Below are 9,961 nucleotides of genomic sequence, written 5' to 3'. Positions count from 1 at the left end.
GTTCCTTGTGTGTGGAACTTTTTCCTGATTTCCTCGCGAATAATTCTCTTATCTCCTCTGTCTTTGCTCCAATGCCAGCTTCTCAATGAGGCCCCACCCGGTCCCCTTATGCTGTTTTACATTTCATTTATCGTCCATAGCAGTTATCACCTTTTAATATATAACGTGCATAATCTAATTTCTGCAGCCCAGTTTGCACATACACGCTCCTGGTTCTAGTGATTAACTTCCCTGAGACCTTGGGCTAGAAGGCACTCCCCCAGCCCCTCTCTTGCCCACTTACGAAGCCCCTTTCTGCAACAGAGTAATAACAAATAAGAGAATAAATGTGAAAACCTATAGAACAAATGACTCTTAGATGGAATCAAATTAGTGTTTATGTGGATTTTCGTGTCCTTTTTCCCACAGTTCTGCCAAGGCAGGGATGAAAGTTAGATTTTAACAATTATTTCCCAACAGTCATAGGTGGAAGAAACTCAAAAAGACTAGAAAGGGACCAAAAACGGGCTGGGGTAAGGTGGCCTCAGAGCAGAGACAGCAGGACGGTGGGGCACAGAACAGCCTGTCCCACACCTCCGCAGGGGGCTGATCCTGAGAGACCTCCAGAGCCCCGGGGCCCGCCCCTCTCCCCAATTCCCATCGTCGCAGGCTCCCGAGAAGAATGCAGGTCAGGATCGTAAGTGACCTTTCACACCTCAGACAAGCTAAGTTTGTTTTCTCCTTTTCTGTCCAGCCCTCAGCGGGAGGGAGGGGGAAATGGGATGGGCCTTGTCGAACTTTCTCCTGCTACAATACCCCAGAGGAGTTGAAGTGGAGGGAGTAAAGGATCTATTTATTTTGGCTCAGGAGGGACAATGTAAGCAGATGGTCTTTGATGGGATTAGCGGCGTAATCTCTAAGACCCTGGTAAATTGGAAAATGATCCATTATATTCCACGAACCTTTGGCGGCTTCAGCTCCTGGGGAGGGAGGGGCAGGGCCCGGGGGCACCTTGTTAGAAAGGACCCCCTCTGGGAGCAGCCAAATTCCGCACAGAGAATTTGGGAAAAAGTTCGTTAGCTTCGCAGTGCAAGCCCCTCTCCTCTTGAGAGAGCACAGAAATAAGAATTCTCCCTGTGCCCTCTCGAACCTCTTTTTTCTCCTTTCCCACTCCCCCTCTTTCGGGTGTGCTGGGGTGTCTTCTCTACCACCCCCTGCCCCAGCCCTTTGCATTCCCAGGGTGTTAGGGGACTCTTCTCTGGGGAGAGAATGTTACTGGGCCTCTTGCCTTGGAAGGTCAGAATTCTTTTTAGAATCCCAATAACATCCCTTCCACTGTAATGTCAGTCCATTTCCCACCCACTGTCCTCCAATGCTACAGCCCACAGCCCAGGAGGACTCTTCCACTGGCCATGTATGTCAAGGCAAGGCAGAGAAAGCGCTAAGTAGGGGGAAGGGGCAAACTGCTGGTGAGTGAGGGCTGAAAAATGTGAAAAGGGAGATAAGGTGATAATGAACCATGCTGCCCAACCCTCCATACTCTCACCTCACCTCCGTTCCCCAGAGCTCAAGCGCCTCCAGGCCTCAGATCCCCTCCATCTGGAGATCCCAACCGCAGAGATGGGGCATATGGGAGGCCCATTCAGTATGAGGCGTAGTGTGGTAGGACGCATTGATGTAGTTTGGGTCACATAAGTTATTTGCAGTACGTATGATATCATGCATTCATAGAGCATTTGTAGATTATAAAGAAACTTTGATGTGTAGAATTTCATTTGGATCTTGTAACAACTGAATGAGAAGGGCATTCCAAAGACTGGAAAACAAGGTCAGTGACATGCCTAAGGTCACCCAGTTTAGTAAGTGACAGAGCCAGGACCGAAACTTGACTATTTTTGACTCTTAGTTCACAGCTTTTTCCTTTCTTCAGTCTATCATCTTCCACCACAGAAACTTATGTTTCCTCTTGCCTACGCTTTCATTTCCTGCGGTCACACACGCATTTTCTTTCTTTGACTGTCTCTCGCAAATATGCAAACATACTACGAATACTATATGTGTATTTCATGTGTTTTTTTATCTGTATAAATAGAATAGTGCTACTTCTCTCATTAACTTCTAACTTTTTCACTCAATATTACACTGTGACATCTATTCATGTTCATAAATGTCTAAATTTTTCCTTTGCTGCACAACATCTTGTTTATTCTTTTCAGTATTCAACTCACTTCCAAAACTTCATTGTTACATATCTATCCTTGAACAGGCATTTTATTGAAATTGTATGAAATGTATAGGTTTAACTTGGGCTATTAAAACCAAAACAGTCAAAATATGCATTTTTCCATACATAGAATCTCCGTAATTCTCTGAAAATAAAGTACAGAAATAAGGAAAGTGGGGGTGGAGTGGACAGACAGAGAGGCAGTACAAATTACTCAATTCCAGAGAGGAATACCATCCCTTTTGAGTATGTTAACTTTAACTGTAAAAGATGCAGCAGGTAACTGGTGGAGATTCCAGGAAAAATTTGACTTCCACAGTGTTATATTGCAGGCTATTTCAATGAATTGAGGGATGTTTTATTTTATTTCAGTGTCATTTTTTAAAAGAGCAACGCTTTATGTTGTATATTTAATTATCTGCAATAATTTGAGTCTGGCACAGGGATTCAGAGACTGGTTAAAACTGGAAAGCAAGAGTGACAGGCAGCAAAATACAGCCATTCCCGACAGGTCCTCTGCTCAGCGCCACCCCAAACAAGAAGATAAAACAATATGAACATGACATTCCTGAACTGGAAACACACACACACACACACACCCCGATTTCTTATCCATGAAGAGTCAAGCAGGTACATTAATTTATTGAGTTCGTATTACCACAACCCAGGGAAGTTGGTTTCCGCTCCTCCATTTTGCCTGTTCAGAAGGAGGTCGGAGAGTTTATTTGGCTTGGAGTAACACAGCCAGCCTCAAACTGTGCTCTTCCCAGCACTAGCACCCTCCACCAAGCTGTCTGGCCTTTATGCCATCCTCTTCTGCCGCAGCACCCTGTCTGGTCATTGATCTCATATCAGGGACCCTCCTGGGAAACCCTCTTGCTCCCTGTTCTCCTGGCCTCTCACAGAAGCAGCCCACTCCTCGCCTCCCACCCTCTTAGCGGATGGCTTTCTTTCAGATTGGCCCACACCCAGCCACGCGTTAATACACAGTATGTTTACTGACGAGGTCCAAAATGTTCTGGGATGAGCTTAACTGACCCACTAAATCTAGGTTGGTCTCATTTGGAGTGACTCTTACGTCCCATTCATTCCCAGCTCTGACCATCTTTCCACTGGAGGGACTTCCATGGCTTCCAGCCCCAGACTCTCCGTTTACAAAGGCAAAAAGGGATGGAGGAAGTGACTTGACCAAGGCCACAAAGCTGGTCATAGCAGCCCTTTCCCCACCTGTCCGGGGATGAGGGCGGGGTGTGGGAAGGGAAGCTGTGGGAGGTATTTGTTCAGTTTGTTTGATTCCTCCCACACTGAGGCCAGCGGTAAATTTATTTATCTTTTTTAGGATGGGCAAGCTCTGAATCAGGCCAGCCTCCCCTAATGTGATCCTAGAAACGGCCCTGGATCCGGGAGTGGGGGGGGGGGGGGGCGGGGGTGGGAGTCTGCTGGCTGGGCCCTTCTCGGAGGCACTTTTTCTGTGCCCTACAATGTCACAGCTTCTCTATAGCCCACAGTTTCTCCATCCCCTTTGCCTGCTTCCCAGAGAGCCACGGCCAAGGTCGGCATCTTTGGATGCTGGCCCTACCCTCTACTGGGAACGTAGCGTCTAGGGACAGAATTCGGCAGCTTGGAAAGAAAAGGGAAGGGGAGCGGCTCCCAGCAGCCGCGCAGGGGAGGGGGTACGGGCGCCTCTGGCTAAGCTCCCAGAGTGGCCCGGCTGCCTCTCCCACCGCCCTTCGCTTCTCTTTTTTCCTTTATTTATCTCATTTTTCCTTCTCCCCAGCCTTTCTTCCTCTCTCGCCCGCCTCGCTCTTAACCCCCTCTCTGTCTTCCTCTGTCCCTGTCTCTCTGTGTCTCTCGGTCTCATCTTCCCTCTCCCTGGCTTGCCAGGCTTCCCGCTCGCCCCGGCTTCTCCTGGTTGTTAATTATTCAGCCCCCTGGCCCCACATCCCAGTCCAGGCTGCCGCGTGGAGTTTGCGCGGAGAGGGACGCTGTCCGCTTTCCCCCAGGCTGGGGTCCCGAACGGCTGGCGGGGAGCGGGCCGCGTTCAGCAGTCCCCGCGCTCTCGGCTGCCCAGGCTGGACCAAGGCACCGCTTGACGCCGCGAACCAGACACTGCGCATGCAGGGCCTCGCAGCCTAGAGCACACGCTCGGGGAGACCCGGCGCTGGGAGGCGGCGGCTAGGAGGATTTCCTCGGGCCGGGTTCGGCGGGCGGCGGAGGTGGAGGCCAAGGAGTCCCGCCGCTGCCGGCCCTCGGGCTCCCGCGGCTCTCTGTGGGTGGGGCTGGCTGACCGTCCAGCCGGCTCTTCGCCCGAGCCGGGTGCCGGCGGCAGGCAGCGCGCGGAGGAGGCCCCGGCGCTGCGCACCCGCCCGGCCCCGCCGCGCCGGCGGCCCGAAGCTCCCAAACGCCGCGTCGCCCCGTCTAGGGCCTCCTTCCCTGAGGGCGCCTGGGAGCCCTTTCCTAGCCCTATTGTTTCTTCGCCTTTTCTATCACTTAGTTTAACGCCTTTAACGTCTTTAGTATGTCTCCTTTTTATTTCATTTAGCGTTACTTTATCCCTTTTGTTGAAACGTTTTATTTCTTTTTGAGTGGGTTTTGTTTTTCCTTTTTATCTGTTTCCGATGGATTCTCTTTTCGCTTTCTGTTCACTTCTCGCCTCAGCTCCGGAGCCCGCGCTTTCGTTTCCTCTTCCCCGCGCGCCCGCGGCCCTGCGGCTGGCGTCGGCGGTGCCCGCGGTGGTCCCGCCCGGGCGAGGGCGCGAGGGTCCTGGCTCTGCCCGGGCGAGGGTGCGAGGGTTCTGGTTCCACCCGGAGCTCTGTCCGCGCGCCCAGCGAGTCCGCGCCCCGTGCCGCTGCGGAGCTGAGACTTTGTCGAAAGCGGGAGCCGAATCGCTGCCGCGGGCGAGAGCGCAGAGCAGGCAGAGGCGCCTGCGGGGGCCCTGCCGGCAGGTTCCAGCCTGGTTTTGGCCTGGCCCAGAGGCACACAGAGGGCCCAGACCTGCAGTTCACACGGAGGCCGCAGGCCCACGCTCACTGAGACTCAGGAGCCTGCAGGCCATCGTGCACGAACCACACAGACACCCTCCGAGTTACCCGCGAGCCTCACCGCCAACTCAAGGTTGCAGGCACACCCAGCACACACTGACAATCACACGCATAACAAATATCACACACACACATGCAGCTCCAAACCACACACATACAAAACACTCACAGAGTGTGGACGTACACATGATCACGGGACACATACACGAGAACAGCGCACACATGACTGCACACTGCAGGTAGACACCACACACAGACACGTAAGCCTACTTGCCAACACTCTGCCACCCCAGGGTGTTTTAACCCTAACTCAATCCATCTAGGTGACTCTTAGGCCAGTGTCGGGCAGCTGGAAGGGGACCTGCCTGGTCTCACCAGCGGGCACAGCAGTAGCCTAGCAACTATAAACACGGTCACTCAGAGTTCAGTACCTCTACCTGGACTGAGGTTGCCGGGGCGCCCACACTGGCTGCTTGTGTAGCTGAGGGATGCAGCCAAAATCTAAGAGCCTGAGCCCCAGAAATGAGCATCAGACCTAGAGAACCCTATTTGAAGCAGATACCAGTACTGCACCAAGAAATGGCACCACAGTACAGAGTATGAAGCAGACATGCCATACATGTGCCAGTATGTGTTCAGTGCCACATGCATCATACACGGTACTAGGATTTGGCCAGTACCCACATAGAGACCGCTATTTATGTGAAAACAAGCAGAAGAGATGTATATGGTTCTAGGAATAAATGTCACGTGTGTACAAATATAGATACCAATCTACACCTAAGGAGATGTAAAGTTGAAAATCTCTTTCCAGCTCATGGGTACCGTTATCAAGCTGGAACACTAGCCTGTGTGTCTGTGGTGAAGTCTGGTCTCCTTTCCAGGGCAGAGGGGGTCATATGGTGCCATGAAAGCATTGTGGTGAGGCTGGATTATGGGAGAACTATATGTACCTGAAATGTAATCAAGCCACTGAAAAGGGAGATTTGGGTAGCTTTAGAGGGGAACCCCATGGTAAAGGGCTGTCTGGGCTGTGTCCTTAGAATTGCTGGAAGGTGCTCTCAGCCACAGAAGCAGTAAAAGTGGTGGCCAGGCCTGCATGGCGGAGGATGGAGCCTGTCTGCAGGCAGGTGTCTGTATGCACAGACTATGCTGGGTAAAAACACAAACCTGTTCATGGTACACACAGATAGATCCTGACAACCAAGCCCGGCAAGAGGCAGACAATGTGTGGCCACAGATGGCCAACTGGATTGTCAGGGAGATAAATTTTGTAGGAGAAAATATAAGGATAAGAGACATTTTTGTGCACACACAGAGTTCCGTAGGATTGGAGCTTAATTTTTGTACAGGAGAGCTGCAGAAGAAGGAAAGTACATAGGTAAAAAGAGAAATGCTGGGTGAGCCTCATCCTAGAAGGCCAGAATGAGTGGAGACAGGTCTGTATGGGGCAGCCCAGGGAGAAGCCCATCCATTGTCCAAATGACTCCGGAGTATTATACCATGACACTTGCAGAGAAATGTGCCTGGTGAAGTAGAAAATATATTTGCCAATTTCTTGGTGGAGCCTGGAGGAGAAGCAGGCAGGAGGGAGGGCCATATATACCAGGTCTCTAACATGGGATGGAGAATAGAAACCTTGCCCCTGGGGCTGGCTGTCAGTCTCTGCGTCTGCCCTATCCTTGACCAGGTTTCTGGTGCCTCTCAGCACCTTTCTTTCACTCTTACAGGTCTCCGTCTCTAAGTCTCTGCCCCTGTCAGTTTCTTTCTGTGCTCAATTTGTCTTTCTCTCCCTAACTCTTCAGCTCTTTTACTATTCTGTACAACATGGCCAGAAAGAACAAGAAGCAGTCAGACCTAGGAGCAAATATAAATACAAAAGCATGTCATAGATGCAGAGGTCATTAGTGATAAAGTCCATCCATCTTGCTGGTCTATGTAGATATACATGACAGCAAATTTCCATTTGTGCATAAAAATCCAAGTATAGCCTTGAAGCTTGTTTCTTTTTAGTCTTTTAACCACTGCCTCTTTGGGTGTCTATCTCTTTATTTCTTTCTGGGACCCTTCTTCCTTATGCCACTCAGGGTCCCTGGACACTGCCACAGTTTCAATAATCTTAACTCTCCCCAATATTGCCTTATTTGAAGTTTGGCTCAGATGGGCAAAGGCTTCTTTGAAATAGAGGTAGCTAGATAGCCACATTGCAAGCAGGGATGTGGAGAGAGACATTTGAAACTTGATGGAGATGCTGGTATCTCCAGCATCTATCTAGTTTTGGGGTCGGTCAAACAGACATACACCATTAATCCACCTGGGGAGTGGAGTGACAGAAGGATATGGTGGAGTGCTGGAACCCCAGTGCCTCATTGGTGCTAAGGGCCAGCAGAATCCCACCCAGCGAGGCAGAGGCAAAGGTACCCAACTCGGTGGAGGCAAGTCCCTGGGACAATATAAAGGAAAAACTGTGAAGGTCCCAGCTTCTCAGCCACGGATCTGGTATAAATAACGTCTGAGTAAGAGAGGGATGGAGTACGAAAAGGGAGGCAGTGCTGCAACTCCTTAGATACCGAGGCACCCTGTGGAGATCCGACTGCGGAGCCTAAGAGTGAACCTACCGAAGGTAGCTTAACCTGGAAGGAAGAGGGGCTTGCGGCTCAATCCTGGTGGAAGAAAGGAGGGTCCAGAATTGGACCGTGTCCATGTGGTTTCTGCTCGTCGTGTGTTGGTTGGAATGAATGCATGAGCACACCAAAAGCCACTGCTTGGGGTCCCATGGCCATTGACTAGGTGGTGGAAAAAGGAGAATGGATTCATAATATGGAATGGGCTCTGGATTAAGACTCAGACTCAGCCTCTAAACCATCATGGGGTGGCCCCATCCTGGCCTCCTGCCGAATAAACCTGGAGAGCTCATCCCTTCCAACTCCAAATAAACAGTTCCTTGTTTTCTTGCCAGATCTGAATTCTCTGTGCCTTGCTCTATGTGAGTTTGTGACTCTATCTCTGGCTCCCCCACTCTCTGTGAGCTGCAGTTCTGTCCCTCTTGTCTCTGTCATTGCTTCGAAGCTTTTCTGGCTTCATCTGTCTCTGTTTTCAGGTCTCTGTCTCTTCCCTCCTGCCCCCCGCCCCCGCTGGAATTAGCCTTTGTGAATTCAAAGGCTTCTCACTGAGCTCCTCCCCACTCTTCCCAGAATAACATTGAGTAAAATGAGATAAAACCCTCCCGCCCCTAGGTTTTTTTCTGTCCTACTCCCCTCCTCAGCCCCCTCCTCCAGGGCTACAACCCCCTCTTATAATGTCAGATAATTGCTGGTGTGCAGCTCTGAGGAGCCAGAGCTGATACCAGGGAAGGAGAAAGGGGGAAAGAAATAAATAATAATCTGCCTCCATTCAGCGTATATAGGTTACCTGATTTGCATATATGCTAATAATGCTATAATTACCCTGCTGTTCTGGCCTATGATCAAGTTCTATAAATACATAGGATAGCAGAGCTAGGCCTAGCAACACCACCCCCAAAATCATGGAGTATATGTATGTATATGTGTGCATTTTATGTACACTCTAAACCTATGAGCCTCTCTTTGTTAGAACACACTTCCTTACAGATTCCAGCTCTTCAGACGTTCAGCTACCCCTCTTGTGTTTTGAAGCTACTCCAGAGGAGGGAAGACACGCCTGAATGAGAAAACATTCTAGGTTTTACTTAATTCTTAGTATTAATTTCATTTTGAATATTATGGCTATTTTTAGGAAAATCAGACTTCCCCAAATTATTGAATTTGTTATTATCACCTGGATTCCCCCACCTCTTACAATCCTACACCTTGGGGTACGGGCTGGTGGGTAGGAACAGGAAGCCCCCATCTCTTAGGCCTACTGAGATGTTTCAGAAGGCGCTGCCTACGGGAGAGGAAGTGGAGTCCTCTTCCCCAAACATGCCCCTCATGCCTTAGTCTCCTGGCACACTCACCACTCGAAGGAAACCAGGGGGAAGATACACAGGGGGTTGTGCAAATTTTTGGGTGATGGTGGCAGAAGTGGGGAGGAAGCTTGGAGGAACATAAAAGATGCAATCCACAGCTGTCTGCTTTTAATTATAATTATCCCCTTCGCTTCCTTTCTGGCTAATGAGGGGGGGTGGATTTAAATTTTTTTCTCCCTTTTCTCCCCCTCCCTCCTTTCCCTGGAATTGAGGGGTGGGGTGAGTTCGGGATCCTCCTCCCCTTCCTCCCTTATCCCCTAGTTACTGGGAGAAAGGCAGACTCCAGAGGGTGGTGACAGTATGAAGAGATTTGTAGGAACAAAAGAAGGACAGGTTTGGATTGCTGGACACGTCCCAGAGTTGGAGAGACCCCCCCCATTCCACTGGCACCCCCTCCCATCAACCCCCCAGCTCCCTAGACAAGGAACTCAATGTCTTCCAGCCGGTGAGAAAGGAGCTAACGGGAGCCCTGGTCTAGAGAGAAGGGGGAGGGAAGGGGTGGGGAGTTGCAGGGGGGTGCAAAATTAGTCTCAAAGGATCTTTATTTCTGAGCTAGTGAAGCAGATGTAATCAAGGGGAGAGCAAAATAATCATAATGGGAGGAATGGGGGAGGGGAAGTGGGGCTGGAATGGGGGGACTGGGCCAGGACAGGGCTGAGAATTGGGGGGCAGAGAACAGTGAGTGGGGAGAGTCTCTTGCCTTTTCTCACCCCTCTAAAGTCTCCCTAC

Source organism: Papio anubis, chromosome 1 (assembly GCF_008728515.1).
Source record: "Papio anubis isolate 15944 chromosome 1, Panubis1.0, whole genome shotgun sequence".
NCBI lineage: Eukaryota > Metazoa > Chordata > Mammalia > Primates > Cercopithecidae > Papio > Papio anubis.
The sequence above is the reverse complement of the archived record's forward strand: the minus strand, read 5'-3'. Positions refer to the sequence as shown.